Genomic DNA, 15,723 nt, shown 5'->3' on the forward strand with positions numbered 1-15,723 from the left:
AAGCTTCTGTAAGGCAAAGGACACTGTGGTTAGGACAAAACGGCAACCAACAGATTGGGAAAAGATCTTTACCAATCCTACAACAGATAGAGGGCTTATATCCAAAATATACAAAGAACTGAAGAAGTTAGACAGCAGGGAGGCAAATAACCCTATTAAAAAAAATGGGGTTCAGAGCTAAACAGAGAATTCACAGCTGAGGAATGCCGAATGGCTGAGAAACACCTAAAGAAATGTTCAACATCATTAGTCATAAGGGAAATGCAAATCAAAACAACCCTGAGATTTCACCTCACACCAGTGAGAATGGCTAAGATCAAAAACTCAGGTGACAGCAAATGCTGGCGAGGATGTGGAGAAAGGGGAACACTCCTCCATTGTTGGTGGGGTTGCAGACTGCTACAACCATTCTGGAAATCTGTCTGGAGGTTCCTCAGAAAATTGGACATTGAACTGCCTGAGGATCCAGCTATACCTCTCCTGGGCATATACCCAAAAGATGCCCCAACATATAAAAAAGACACGTGCTCCACTATGTTCATCGTAGCCTTATTTATAACAGCCAGAAGCTGGAAAGAACCCAGATGCCCTTCAACAGAGGAATGGATACAGAAAAAATGTGGTACATCTACACAATGGAATATTACTCAGCTATCAAAACAATGACTTTGTGGAAATTCGTAGGCAAATGGTTGAACTGAAACTATCATCCTGAGTGAGCTAACCCAATCACAGAAAGACATACATGGTATGTACTCATTGATAAGTGGCTATTAGCCCAAATGCTTGAATTACCCTAGATGCCTAGAACAAATGAAACTCAAGACGGATGATCAAAATGTGAATGCAGATCGCTCATGAGAGACACAGCCAGAATACAGCAAATACAGAGGCGTATGCCAGCAGGAAACCACTGAACTGAGAACAGGACCCCTGTTGATGGAATCAGAGAAAGAACTGGAAGAGCTTGAAGGAGCTCGAGACCCCATATGTACAGCAATGCCAACCAACCAGGTTTCAAGGACTAAGCCACTACCCAAAGACTATACATGGACTGACCCTGGACTCTGACCTCGAGGGTTGCAATGAATATCCTAGTAAGAGCACCAGTGGAAGGGGAAGCCCTGGGTCCTGCTAAGACTGAACCCCTAGTGAACTAGACTGTTGGGGAGAGGGCAGCAATGGGGGGGGTTGGGAGGAACACCCATAAGGAAGTGGAGGTGGAGGGGGATGTTTGCCCGGAAACCGGAAAGGGAATAACATTAAAAATGTATATAAGAAATACTCAGATTAATAATAATAATAATGGCCATATATATATACAAATCCTAAAAAAAAAAAAAAAGAACTCTCATAAAACTAAAGGTTGGAAATGAGAGAAGAAATCAATTTCATCTGTTTGTCCTTTGACATTGAAGCAAAATACTAAAACTCATCAAATAATAGGATGTATTAAGTAATTTGGTTTACTCAGTTTCTGAATTTTTTCTCCTTAAAATAATTCTAGAACTTTAGGTTGTTGCTGACAATATCTCAGGATAAACATGTATCATATCATACCTCTTGTGCCACATTGAATGGTGTCCCTTAAGCTAATATCTTTCTTGAATCTCGGATCATTGTGTGAAATAGTAATTGGAAAATAGCCAGGTAAGTTCTCTTAATATTTGATTGGAGCAAATCTTTAATTTAATGACTGTTATTTTTATAAAAAGAAATAATGAGACATAGAGACATAGCCATGCTTTGGGAGTGAAGAGATCATAGTGATTCACATGGATAATACAATACAAATATTGGCTGATCCCCAGAAGGTAGGAAACAAGAAAGAATCTCGTATAGCTTTCAGGTGGCATGAACATGTTTGAACACAATAACTTACTTGTTTGAACATAATAACAGCTTTTCTTATCATTAAACTTAATTGCATAACTCCACAGGTTATACATAGGTATATATACATATATAATGTATAAACATGAAATAACAATTTATAAAAAGGAGAGTATTAATTTGAAGGAAAAATAGGGGAGAATATGGGGGTACTTGGAATGAGAAAAAGGAAGGAAGAGATGTAGTTTTTTAAAAATCTCAAAAATAAGCAAAAGCTTTGCTTGTCTCTTTAGGTAGAAAAAGGAAGGAAGGAAAGAAGGGAAGAAGGAAAAGGATGGGATGGAAAAGCTGAGAATGAAAAGGGAGAGGAGAGAAAAAATAAAGGAATCAAAAATCTAGATATCAAAATAAATTTTAGTCAAGTGATATGTCATACATGTACACATTTATAACACTGCCACTTGTGCCTGAAAGTGAGGATAACAGTGTCTGGGCCAGCATGGTCTCAGGACAAGAGTCCATCAAAGAATAGAGGAAGAACTGTCACAATAATCTACCTAACTCATGATACTATTATTCCAGAAACCCTAGGAACCTAATAATCCACATTATTACAATGGAATTCAGTGGATTTTTAATGTTTTATATCTCTCTTTCATATCATTAACTGTTGATTAACCTAGACAGCATCCAAATTCCTTGTGACTCAAGCAAGAAGACTACAGTCCTAATTCCCCAAACCTATAGAGATATCTGGTCAACTAAGTAGCTGAAATTGGTAAAGTTACAATTCCAAGTGTGACCTTTCTTCAACAAATAACAAATTGAAGACAGGTCAAAAAAGACACACAACATAAACTTCAGTTTTGTACATACATAATCAACCTCTAAATGTTCTCTCTCCCCCTTCCCTACCTCCCTCACTCTCTTCCTCCTCCTCCTCCTCCTCCTCCTCTTCTTCCTCCTCCTTCTCTTCTTCTCTCTCTCTCTCTTTCTCTCTCTCTCTCTCTCTCTCTCTCTCTCACTCTCTGTCTTTCTCTGTCTCCATCTCTCTGTCTCTCTCTCTCTGTCTCTCTCAGACACATGCACACACTTTCAGTAATATGCATTTATAAAAATGCACACATTTCCACAAAACAAAGAAAAAGATCAAACTTAATCTGTTCATATAATCATAATTTTATCCATAATTGCATGAAATAAGCAAGAGTTGGAGTAATTTTTCTTATTCCCCTAATATGTACCGAATATGAATAACATACTGAATATGGGTTACAGGATGACTTTATAGTCTGAGATAGGGCAAACTACTAATTTTATTATCCTCAGTCCTTTTTTTTTGAGGTATCTGTTTAATTCCTGTTTCCTCTAAGGAACCTTTTATCTGACATACAATTGTTTACCCATGTCTTCATAGAGGGAAGCTTTGTTAGCCTCTAATTAATCATCAAAATAGTGAGTAGAATTTCATAATGTTGCATTCTTCTGTATTTATTCTTTCATATATATATAAGATATATATCTTATAGTGATCTTTACATTTAGTCCAATACTTTCCATGGCTCATCAAGTAAGTTATTACTGCATTCCTACTATGTGTTATATGCAATGATATGTTAGAAGTACGCTAAAATCTTACTTATAATCATTCTTATATGCACACTGATAATGGATGAGGATGATGTGAATCAAACAACTAATGAGTAGAATTTGACTAAATGAAGTAAGAAATATGTTTCACGGTGTGAATGTTTGTGTTGGTGCTGGTGGGTCTGTTGGTGGTGTAGGTTTTGGGAAGAAAGAAGATACAGAGATGAGAAGACCTCACAGAAAAAACAAAATATGTACACATAGACAAGAAAACATGATGATTGTTTATGAAAAATCTAGGAGAAAAAGTGGAAAAAACAGGGCTGAAGTGGAGATATGTGATATAAGAGTATGTAGGCCTTATTTTGGAACTGTAATTTTCTTTTTAATTTTAGACTAAGTAAAACTCTTTAACCAAAACTTATTACAATGGGAAATAAAAATAACAATAACTACATCTGGTAATGGATAAGAATAGAGAAAGAGACTTATAAAGAATCTTATCCAAAACATGAATTATCTCATGCTTTAGCTGTAAATAGATACCACTTCAGAATATTTAAATCTCAAGAACCACAGGTGTAATCCAATATTTCATCCACCTAGATTGCTATATTCTCCTAAAATACTAAACAGCACTATCGTTTTAGTAAAAGAAAAACTAAAACTAAAAATATGTATATATATACCAGCAGCCTAGCTCCTCTATCAGTCAATCAACAAAGCTCCAAAACATGTTGGTATGGGTAACAAAACATTTAAGCTTTGTGTTCTAAATAATGGTGCTTCTAGACCACTACCATTTAACTGCTTTTGCTCTTATTTATATTGTATCTTAAATAGTGAGGGTCTCCTCATTCCTCATATTATATTAAAGTGACATATTACATTCTCAGTCACATATTTATTCCTATGACAACTTTAATAATATGAAATCTATTGGCTTCATACCCATTTTATGCATTTAATACAGTTTGACAAAAAGAGAGACTTTTGGCAATACTACTAATTTTGGGGGAGGTTGTATTTGACATGGAGCAACAGATATTCAATGAACAAATAATAAATACTTGCTGAATGACTGAGTTCAACATCATTTAAAGAGAAGGAGCAAAGAATGCATGTGAATATGCACCTGCATACAAGTGTAAATGCCAAATTATTTAAAAATTCTAGCACAGTAGAAACAGGTTCTGGAGGCCCAAATACCACCCGAACAATGGTTTTTGCTGCAACTAAAAAGAGAGAGTTGTCTTTGTTTGATGGCTCCTCATAAGTCACCCAAGGATAGCACATGACCCCTCGCCTGTTTAGGTTCATATCTTACAACAAAAATCACACATAAAATTGCAGGGTACCTGTATTGGTAAGAAGCTCAGGAGGAATGCAAGGGAGGAAATAGAGGCTGGATATGGAAAATATTTGCAAACAATAATAAATTAAAATTTCAAAACAATGTGTGCCTTTCTTTTCTCACTTAAAATGGATATAATAATGAAATTGAATTAGAATACTTTAAACACTTAGAATGGAGAGAAGCACAGAATACTTTGATCGAGTCTTTTCTCCTTATCTAGTGAATATTAACATCAGTGTGACTACTGAAGTAATTCTTTAATTCTACGGCATATTCCATACTAGGAATATAACTAGTCCTCATAACTATTGAAATCACACTCCCACAATCTCCAAAACCAGAGCAATAGATTCACTCTGGCTCTACAATGATTAATTTGCTTGGCTGAGATTCCTTACTGGTTCACATAGACTTCTAATATGCTAGAATCCATAATCCAGCAATACATTTTATGGAAATGTGTATTCTTTGATCCTACAACTACCAGCACAGTGCTGCAAAAGAAATGTTCAGAAACATTAAGTAATTTTCATGCCCACCATGTTGAGTTTTTGAGATGTTCTGAGAGCCACAATGTCTCAAGTCTAGTTAAGAAAACATTCATCATCTGAAGAGGAAGTACAAAAGAGGCAGAGAATCTTTGCCTACTACATATCTGACAGATGATTAATGCAGAGGATATATAGAGAACAAAAATATCAAGAAATTGTACAACACAATTGAAGATGTGTTGCATATAAAAACAGAGGAATAGTCAATATAATAAATTGAAATGTCTGAGAAATAATTGAAACAGTATTCATTCATTTCTATGGAAACATCCAAACATCTCAGGATATCACAAGGCTGTTTGTTACTTCCCACCAATTGATGGTAATATTCAGTTGCTGGCAACAATACTTACATATCTCATTAAATACTGAGAAGACAAGTTGTTGCCTATGTAGAACCTCCACCCCTACTGACTAAGGTGACTACTGTCACCTAAATTTTTTATTCATGGTCATGGAAGATTAACTAGCAGAGAAGAAATGTAACCAATGAATCAGCTACAAAATCTGTAATATACGTAGTTCCTTGCCTGCAAGATGTGATGAGGTGAAGGATGCACAAATATGGGATAAACAAATCATTCTCTGAATGGACTTAAGAACCACACCTTGAGATGGAGGCAATACCTGCCCTACACTGCCCAGTTGGCCTAAAATCTGAGCAATACACCATGGACCTTGGGAAAAATCAAATTCCACTGTTCTGCTAACAGAACAAATACAAACACTCATTAACAATACTTTGCCATACCCATAGATCAATTGCTGGCACAGCCATAATAAGAAATGCTTCCTCTTACAAGAAATAGGAAATTAGCACTCACTAGACAACATGCATGAGAGATTGATTTTAGAAACCCTCAGATCTCAATAGTGTGTCTTCATCAATCACCTACCCTCAAGGCTCAAAAAGACACCAATACTTTTTTTTTAATTTTTTTATATTTTTACAACAGCAAGATACTATGTGAACAAGGAAGCAAGAAGATATGAGTCAGATGCCCAGGAGGGCTACTGTGAAAATGCGTCTACCAAAACAATAAGGAATTCCTACAGCTTCTGTTTCCTTACCATCTAGGCATGTTACACCTAAGGGTAGACTCAAACATGACTGACCATCCCACTGAAAACAAAAAGTCCGTGAAACAATTCCTAATGCTATTCTGCTATACTCATAGATCAATCCCTGGCCCATTCTTCATCAGAAAGGCTTTCTCCAGTAGCTCACAGAAGCAGATGAAAATACCCACAGCCTATCTTTAGGCAGAGCTCAGGGAAGCCTGTGGAAAAGGGGGAGGAAGGATAGAAAGAGTCAGAGACATCATGGAAAACCAGAAGAAAATGGCCCACACCATCGAAAAGGCAGAGTTCATAGCAGTTCACAGTAATTGAAGTAGCAATCTTGGAGCCTGCATCGATCTGTCCTAGGTCCACTGCACACAAGCTATGCTCGTTCAGCTAGGGGTTTTGTGGGATTCATAGCAGTCAACATGAGGGAGTCTCTGACTCTTTTGCTTGCTCATGGGACCCTTTTCTTCCATTGGGTTACCTATGCTTCAAGCGTAGTCTTAGTGGATGTGTTATGTTGTGGTCAGTTACTATACTTGCTCTTTCTGGAAGTGAAACAGGAGTGGTGGATCTTGGGAGGATGGAAAGGTGTAGGGGAAATTGGGAGGAGTTGAGGGAGGGAAAGCTGCAGTCAGGATGCGATATATGAGACAAAAATAAATAAAAAGAAAAGTGGGAAAAACAACAACAAAGCTGTTTATAATATACCAACAATATCCTTGCCTGAAAAACATGGACAATGACAATGACAATACCAATAAACATGCTGATGTGGAAGGAAAGAAGTGCATGGAACCCCAATCTTAACAAAAATCACAAGTGACTAACTTGTTAACTACAGACAACTATTGACTTCTGAGAGAGGGAGAATGAATCTTTCCCAGGAATCTGCACCCGAATTGGTTAACCATTACCAAGTGGTCTGCCTTGCAATAATATTCATAGAAACAGTACTGAATGGACTTAGCATATATAAATGTGTGTGTGTGTGTGTGTGTGTGTGTGTGTGTGTGTGTGTGTGTGTGTGATGAATTCAAAAGAGACTGGAACATATGGCAGGAGTTTGAAAGAGGGAAAAATGTAATTATTTTAATTGAAATATTTATAAAATAAAGAAAATAATAGTTATTAACCATCAAACTATGATGATATCATCCTTTTCATAATGCATGTTCTAGTTATTTCCAAGGTCGATGTGAAGTATAAATATCACCCATATGACATGGGTTAAAAATCACTTTGTTTCTAAAGTGCAAACAATGTTACATCTATTTTTTTGGAGCTTTGTGGAAGAGGGAAGTTTACCTGGAGCAGTGAATGGTAGTAGACAAAGCAACACATTCAGTCATTAGCAGAGGCAAGTGGTATAAATAATGTTACCTAAATTTTAAATAGGCTGTTCACATATTGTTGTGCACATCTTTCATGGAATGCTCTCTAAGAACTTTTCCAGCTATGGCTCCAAAGAGAAATGATGCATCAATAGTTCTTTACAGCTTTCAAATTCACAATTAATCTAAATCTGAGTTGCTTTCAAAATGTAAGCATTTTGTTTGATAACATCATTCAGCCTTGAAACATCATTTTACTACTTAAGCACAATGTGGAGACATTGTATTCAGCGTTCCAGTATCTTAGCAGATAGCTATCACTTAAATGCCTTGTTTGAGTGTTCATGGATATCTGGTGCCTGGCCCAATACTTCTTGCAATCCTTTTAGAAATTGATTCTGGCCATATTTTGTGGTTATTTTTAATTTGCTATTTTCTTTGTGGTTCATCATCCAACCCAATTCCAGAAAAGAATAGCACATTTATCTTTTTCTATTCAACTGAGCTATTAGAGGCTGCTAAAAAAAAAAAAAGAAAGAAAGAAAACGGCAGATTGCCATTTTTTTTCTCCAAAACAAAAATGCACAAGTACATAACCTTTTGGCTAAGTAAAGATATATTATTCTTTATAGATGATAAAAATAATAATCTTGTTCCATTATAGACACTAAGCCCTGGGTTAGTTCAGTGATGATTCATAATAGGTCAAGTATGATCGTCTGTAGATATAAGAAAGTTCTGGGTGGGTACATTGATAATTATGTACTAGACTTTGGAATCTTTAGCAGTATTGTTTTTAACATTATCTAGAATGAACTTAAACAGTTATACACGAGATCATTGTAAAAAGCTCTTAATAAATGCTTATCAAATTGCAAATGGGATAGAAAATAGGTATACCCCTATGAATATCTTTATATACACATATAACATTAGTAGAAAACCTGCTAATGAGTTAACATGAACCACAAGTGTGTTTCTGTAATGCTTAAATTACTTACAACTGTCATTCTGTGTTTGAGATTAAACCTGCTTTCTGTCTAGATAAGATATGCTGTCAGAAATGGGAGCAAATATTAATCCTTGACTTTAAGGATAAAAAGAAAATCTGTGTCCTAAGGAAGTTTAACAGTAAACATCTTTAATTAATTTCATGGTAAAAGAATCACAGGAAACACTGCAAAGAAAGATTTTGGGAGCTTTCAGGGCCATCACAGGAACATTCCTGTGTCTGTTGCATGAGCAGACATCCTGCTATGCACATGGGTAATTGAAGGGGTTGTGACACAGCACTGAGTGCTGTTCCTTATGGTTGACTTTCCTTGCCCATTAGCAGGTAACAGAGGGCATTAGCAGCAGTGGTGTTATATTCATAGGCCTCTATTTCTGCTGCCTATTCATTCATCACCACAGCTTGTGGGACTTTGCAGTAATATACCATACCAATAATTACCCATCACTTTAGCCCACTGTGAATATTCAGAACTGACTTTTTTAAAAATGCATATCTTCTGTCAGTTTAGAGCTGACTTATATCTGATAGAACTTGTCTTCTATTAAATAAAAACAATTTCACTAAGTGTGAGCATCAGACAACATAATTATTTGAACTTACTGGAGCAAGATGTAAACGAGGCCTTCCTATAATGGAATTATGAAACTAGAACACAATTTAGGCCATACCATTTCAGCAAGATTATTCTACATCAACCAATATGAGTGTTATTATCTCCATAGCACATATATATGTATATATATATATATATATATATATATATATATATATATATCCTCTATCTAGGAAAACCAAAAATGAATGTGCTAAAATGCCCATATGTAAAATCAATCTAAATTTTTTGAACAGCACCTAATCCAGAAAAGCATGCTTCTTTGAGTCATTCTTCCAAACTATCTCAGACAGTTCACAGCTTCTCACATGTGTCCCTATGATAGTTTTTGAGATGCCACAGTGTCTGTCAATGGTGCATTGTCCCACTAATTGTAGCAAATCAATAGACTAAATCCAGTTTCATAAAAGCTATGTGATGATGATCTTTGTCTAGAAGAGACAGTATGACAAAAGAAAATAGAAGACATAGTGAAGAATATCATATACTTTTGATGAGACATTTATTTAATCACTGAGTTATTAGTTATTTAAATAATAGTAAATGACATTATGTTTTGCTAATTCAAATTATAGCTGTGTAGTTATATATTTAGCTAGGACTTCATTTTACACACAGAAGTGGTCTACAGTGGTACAAGTTAGTACAACAGTGTCACAAATCTAAGAGTAACCAAGCAATATCTTATTTGTCTGAAGCCCCATTTCATGAGCCAAACTCATCCCCTATTTTAATTAGGTGACCAAGAACCAGAAAGTAGTTAGAATGGGGACATGGGGTAAAATGACATACTGCTCTACAAAAGAAAATAGCAGTAAACACACACACACACACACACACACACACACACACACAAACACACTCACGTGTATGCACATGAGCACATGCACACAAACCATTGTAATACCCATTCACTGTACACTCTGAACATCTGAATAGGAAACCTTTTATGAGTTTGATATTCTTTCTTTTTTCTCTCTCTTTGAACTGAAATATGAACATAAGACAAGACTTTATCTTTTATAAAGCTATAATGCAAAGGGGCTTGTGCACTTAAAATAAACCTAAGAATAATTCTAAAATACTTTATATAAATGTTTCTTTTATCTGTAGAAGCAGGTGAATAATGAATGTTCTTCTCAAACAGCCTTAACTCTGTAGAACCTATATCGAAACCTATGACCAAACAGAAATTACAGAAAACATTCCTGAAAACCGCAGGTCACTGAAGACAACATTTATGTAAATTATTGAATACGGAAAAATAAAGATGGTGACTACCTACAGCCTTCACCAATAAGGGTTAGTGTTTTTGGTACCTAAAGGTAATCTGCACCAAAGGGGAAAAATAAACACCAAAGTGGGTAAAAACAACTTGGGTCTACGGTGGTATAAGTAGTGTTAGTGCAACAGCGACACAAATCTTCCAAGAGTAACCACCAATATCTTATTTGTCTTAAGCCTCATCCCATGAGCCAGACTTCATACCTGATGCTACTTGGGTCACCCAGAACCTGAAACTGGTTAGCACTACTAAAGCATCATGGCATTAAAATGACACTCTTCTATACACATAGACCAGCATCCTCCTCTGCCATCATCAGTTCCTACTGCAGCAGATGGGAACAAATACAGAGACTCACAGCCAGCCAGCCAGCATTCAGAGTGTAGAAGACGTTGGAAGACTCGAGCATAAACAGGATCTCTCCATCCACAGCCACCCACTCCCAAGGGGTTCAGATAATGTTATTAAAATGAGGAGTAAAGAAAAAGAACAAGAGACAGATGACAGAAAACACCAAGAAAACAAGGCCATCTAAGTAAAAACGATTGAAATGTAGGGACTGAGGCAGCACGGATAAAGTGCGTGAGTCTGTGGAGTACGGTACCCTGGGACGGAAAGGAAGGATGTTCACATGCCCTCATTCTTAATGCAGAAGTTACAACCAACTGGTCGCTACTTGCTAATGAAGTCTCACTGGAGAAACAGACTACACTTAAGGGCAGGCTGCATGGACAGCTGTGTCTGGATAATACAAAATCATGGAACAATGACATCTTTGGAGACTTTTTATCTCATAATGCCTTGCCTTGGCTATTTCTTTAAACTAAAAGTACTTTACATACATAGAGTAATATGTGCATATATCTTTTCCTCTGTATGCTTCAGATCCTTTATATATGTAATATGCTTGATGACTTTGTGTTGTTATAGTATTCTAGAATGTGTAACTGTTGACTTAAACAACGAATATTGGTTTTGCGACATTTCTGTTTGTGGTTAAGGCCATCTTTATTTTCAAATACCTGGAATCTCATCTTTTTATAAAGTAACATCTTACTGAGCGCATAGTGGTCCTTGCTTATCTGTGCTTAGAGTTCCACTGCTTATGTATACATAGTTTCTTGTATTCAATGGATAATAAAAGAAAAGTGTAACCAGTATCTGCATTTGTATATGCTTCTTGTGTTTTTATGAGGGGGGCTCTTTTTCTTCTGTTTCTTTTATTATATTATTATATTTTATTCTACATATTATATATTATATTATAGTATATATGTTATGTATTACATTATATTATATTATCCTTTAGAAGCTGTTTATTTTCTAATTATCAACAGAAGAGGGTTGGATTTGGATGTGAGAAGAAATGGGGAGGATCTTGTGGGAGTAGATAGTGGGGAAACTTTATTTGGAATAAATTATATGAAAAATCTATTTTTAATTTAAAAAGCGTCACAGACCTGATAAATACATTAACTAATACAAAACAAATTATGCTCTACCTTAAATATTCTTATTATATAAAACAATATGAAATGAGAATTACTAATCTTCCTCTATCAATTGGGAAAACATCAAAATCATAGTTGATACTTGAAGCCACAGTTTGCCCTATACTGTATAAGTAAGACTTTTTCTATGCATATTTAAATTTTAATTTATTAATTAAATTCATATTAATTACATTCAATTAACAGTGAATAATGTTATATAATTCAATAATTATAATACCATAATTTGTGTATATTTTATGGATTAATGTTTAGAATATCTCTTTTATTATTTACTGAGTGCAATAGAAGCAAAAAAGGATAAATAACAGTAAATAATGTTATAAAATTCAATAATTATAAGGTATTCTAAAATTTATTTAAATTTTATGGATTTACATGACAATTTTTTGTTTATTTACTGAGTACAAGAGATTATAGATACATATGATAGTAAAATTCCAGCTACAGATAAGGAGGAAGCACTGTGTTCTCAATAAGGCTCTCTTTTTTTGAGAAAAAAATAAGATTGTTTTATACTCAGGTATTAGAAAATAAAGACAGCCTGGACAACAAACCAACATATTGTAGAACCAACATTCTACATTTAAATTAACAAGCAGAGATTTCAGTGTTGTGCTTCCCACATCCCTTCTGCATAAGTCAGACTTCACAGTCATTTTTGATAGTGGCCCCAGCACATTGTGTAAACATACAGAACAGACACATCGAGTTGTCAACTTCCAACCATCTCAGCACAATTCACAGCCTGTGTGTCACTAACTCAAGCACTAAGACATTTGAAAGTCAAGTTAATTAAGTGGAGATGTCATTAAAAATGAGTGATCTCAATAAATTTTAGATTTTTTTTTGCTTTTTTTGTTTGTTTTTATGAATTATTCAGCTGGGGGAGGTGGCACCTGCTTTTAATCCCAGCACTCAGGAGACAGAGGCAGGTGGATCTAAGTGAATTTGAGGTCAGCCTGGTCTACAGCTAATTCTAAGACAGCAACACAATGAAACCTGTCTAGAAAAACAATAAGTAAGTAAACAAATAATTAATAATGATTTGGAGACAGAAAAACCTATTTCTATTTATGTCCTATATATAGTCTATACCATGTTTATTGCTTTGTGCTTTACTCCTGATTGTTTCAATTTTAATTATACTTTATATTGTTAAAACAGAATTAATAACATTTTCATGTAAACTAGAACTCACTAATGTATAGGAAACACCTATAATTTTCCAAGCATATGTTTCAGTAAACGGTGACTGTTAGTAATATGGTGATACTTAAATCAGTGTCTATAATCCCTGCCATTTAAAATGGGGTTTATAAGTTTATACTCAACAGGTCATTGCCTAAAAATGTTTTTACTTTCTATCATCTGCCAACTTCATTCTGACCCAGTAGTATATCTCAAGGAAAGCTCTTACTGTAGTGCATTGTGGTTAAAGTAATTGAGAGGAAAAACAAAAACAAAAACATTTCCTCAAATGAAATGTCTCAGGGAAGGTGACCTTTGGATTCTATTTCTTACACAAAATTTTGTTTTGTAAAGCTTTTACGAATGTTATTTTTTATCTGAAAAGTCTTAGGATATAATGGTTTACAGAAGACATAGGTTTGGGATAGATCTCATAACAAACAGAAGAGAGAGTGGGAATACCACATAAACCTTTTAAGATACTAAAATATGTTAATAAGTAAATCAAAAATGATCAATGTGACATTAAGAAAGCATAAAAACCTTGAACTGTGAAATTAATAAATTGAACACCTAACACTTTTATAATCAACAGAATTTAAATAAAAAGAAATTATAAAGTAAACTGCCTTAAATTTAAGTGTTTTTAGATTTCTTTAACTTACTTTATATTTATAAGACTACTGTTTGCATGATTGTGTCCCACATATGTGTCTGATATCTGAGAAAGTTCAGAAAATGGTGTTGAAAGCCCAGAAACTACAGATATGATTATAAGCTGTCATGTGGGTCATGGGAATCAAATATGTGTCTTCTGTAAGAAAAATACATGTCCTTAACCACTGGGAGATCTTTTAAAACTCCATTTAGTTAACAAATATAAAAGATAAATAACCATCTACCTTTTAATTTATTAAAGGAAGTTGCAAAATGGGGTCTGCTGAGTTGTCTTAGGGGTTTAAGGCAGTTAACACCCAGCTTATTTTGTCCCAATAATTTTACAGACTAGAAGGAGAGAATCAAACAAGTAAGAAGCCTGAAAATGTTTCTGAGAACATACCAGTTTCTCAGTAATTATGGTACAATGTACATGCAGAATTAATGTTCAGAGTTGGTACGGGGAAACTAGCTAGTGATCACCCAACTGGGACATAACATGTTCAATTAAGCAGTTTGAGTATTGTGTAGTCAATTCTCAATTCTACCAGTCAATGTGATTAAATGTTTTAAATGAAATCATATTTGATAAATTTGGATTTCCCATAGTACAAACCATAAGTATCTAATATTTCATTACTATGCATCAAACTGACACATTAAATAGTATAGTAATATAGTACACAAAGTCCTGTTTATTGTCCAATTTTTATAAAAAATTTACAAATTTAAGTAGATTAATTGTTCCTGTGAAATAATTTAGATCATTCTGACAATGTTATGTAAGACAGGATGTTGAATAGCACATAATAATATGTAATTATGATGATCAGGTGTGGGGATGGTAAGAGATAAGCAGGAGTGAGAATAGAATTCAGCAGTCAGGGAGAAGGAGGTTGGGGACATCTCTGGTGACTAGATGGAGTCCTGTGATGGGAAAAGGTATGGAGAGGCTATGGGGATGACCCTAGCTTAGATTTCTACCGAGCGGAATATGGAGACTAAAATGACCACCTCTTCTAACCAGGAAGGACTTCTAAAGGAGAGAGGGGGCATCAATCCACCCACAAAAATTTCAACCTAAAATTTGTCTTCCTACAAGATGTGCAAGGATAAATATGGAGCACAGACTGAGGGAATGGCAAACCAGTGACTTCCCCAACTTGAGAGCCATCCGCTGTGAGAGAGACAATCCCTGACACTATTAATGATAGTTTGCTGTGCTTGGAGACAGGAACCTAGCATAACTGTCTCCCCAGAGGCTTCATCCTTCAGTAGACTGAGTCAGACTCAAAGACCCACCGCCAAATATCAGTTGGAGCCCTGGAAGTCCTTTGGAAGAATGTACCCCTACATATCTGAAGCAAATTGCAGCTTGGTGCTCATGTGCATCCCCTAACAAGTCGAATGGGGGCTGTTTCCCTCTTTGTTTGTTGACATTAGGTTCCCTTCCACATTCCTTGTACTGATAGGTTGGGCCTCAGTGAGAGGGGATGTTCTTAGTCTGGCTGTGACAAGACAACCTGTGGTAGGGTGGTGCACAAGGGAGGGGGACGGTCCCCTTCTCTGAGAAGGAGTGGGAAGAATGGGGAGAGGGATTTGTAAGGGTGGGACTGGAAAGAAAGGATGGAAGGTAGCTGTGCTCAAATGCAAAGCAAATAGACAATAAATATTTTTAAAATGAAAATAAATAAACATTCCTTTTTTTCTAATGAACACAA

The 15,723-nt window shown here is 35.4% G+C and overlaps 1 protein-coding gene across 2 annotated transcripts in view; it reads right to left on the minus strand.

Annotated features, from left to right (window-relative positions):
* The window catches only part of Csmd3 (CUB and Sushi multiple domains 3), a 1,591,133-nt gene that overhangs the window by 96,014 nt on the left and 1,479,396 nt on the right, over positions 1-15,723 (minus strand). The window lies entirely within an intron of this gene.

Source organism: Rattus rattus, chromosome 1 (genome assembly GCF_011064425.1).
Source record: "Rattus rattus isolate New Zealand chromosome 1, Rrattus_CSIRO_v1, whole genome shotgun sequence".
In the NCBI taxonomy this organism is placed as follows: domain Eukaryota; kingdom Metazoa; phylum Chordata; class Mammalia; order Rodentia; family Muridae; genus Rattus; species Rattus rattus.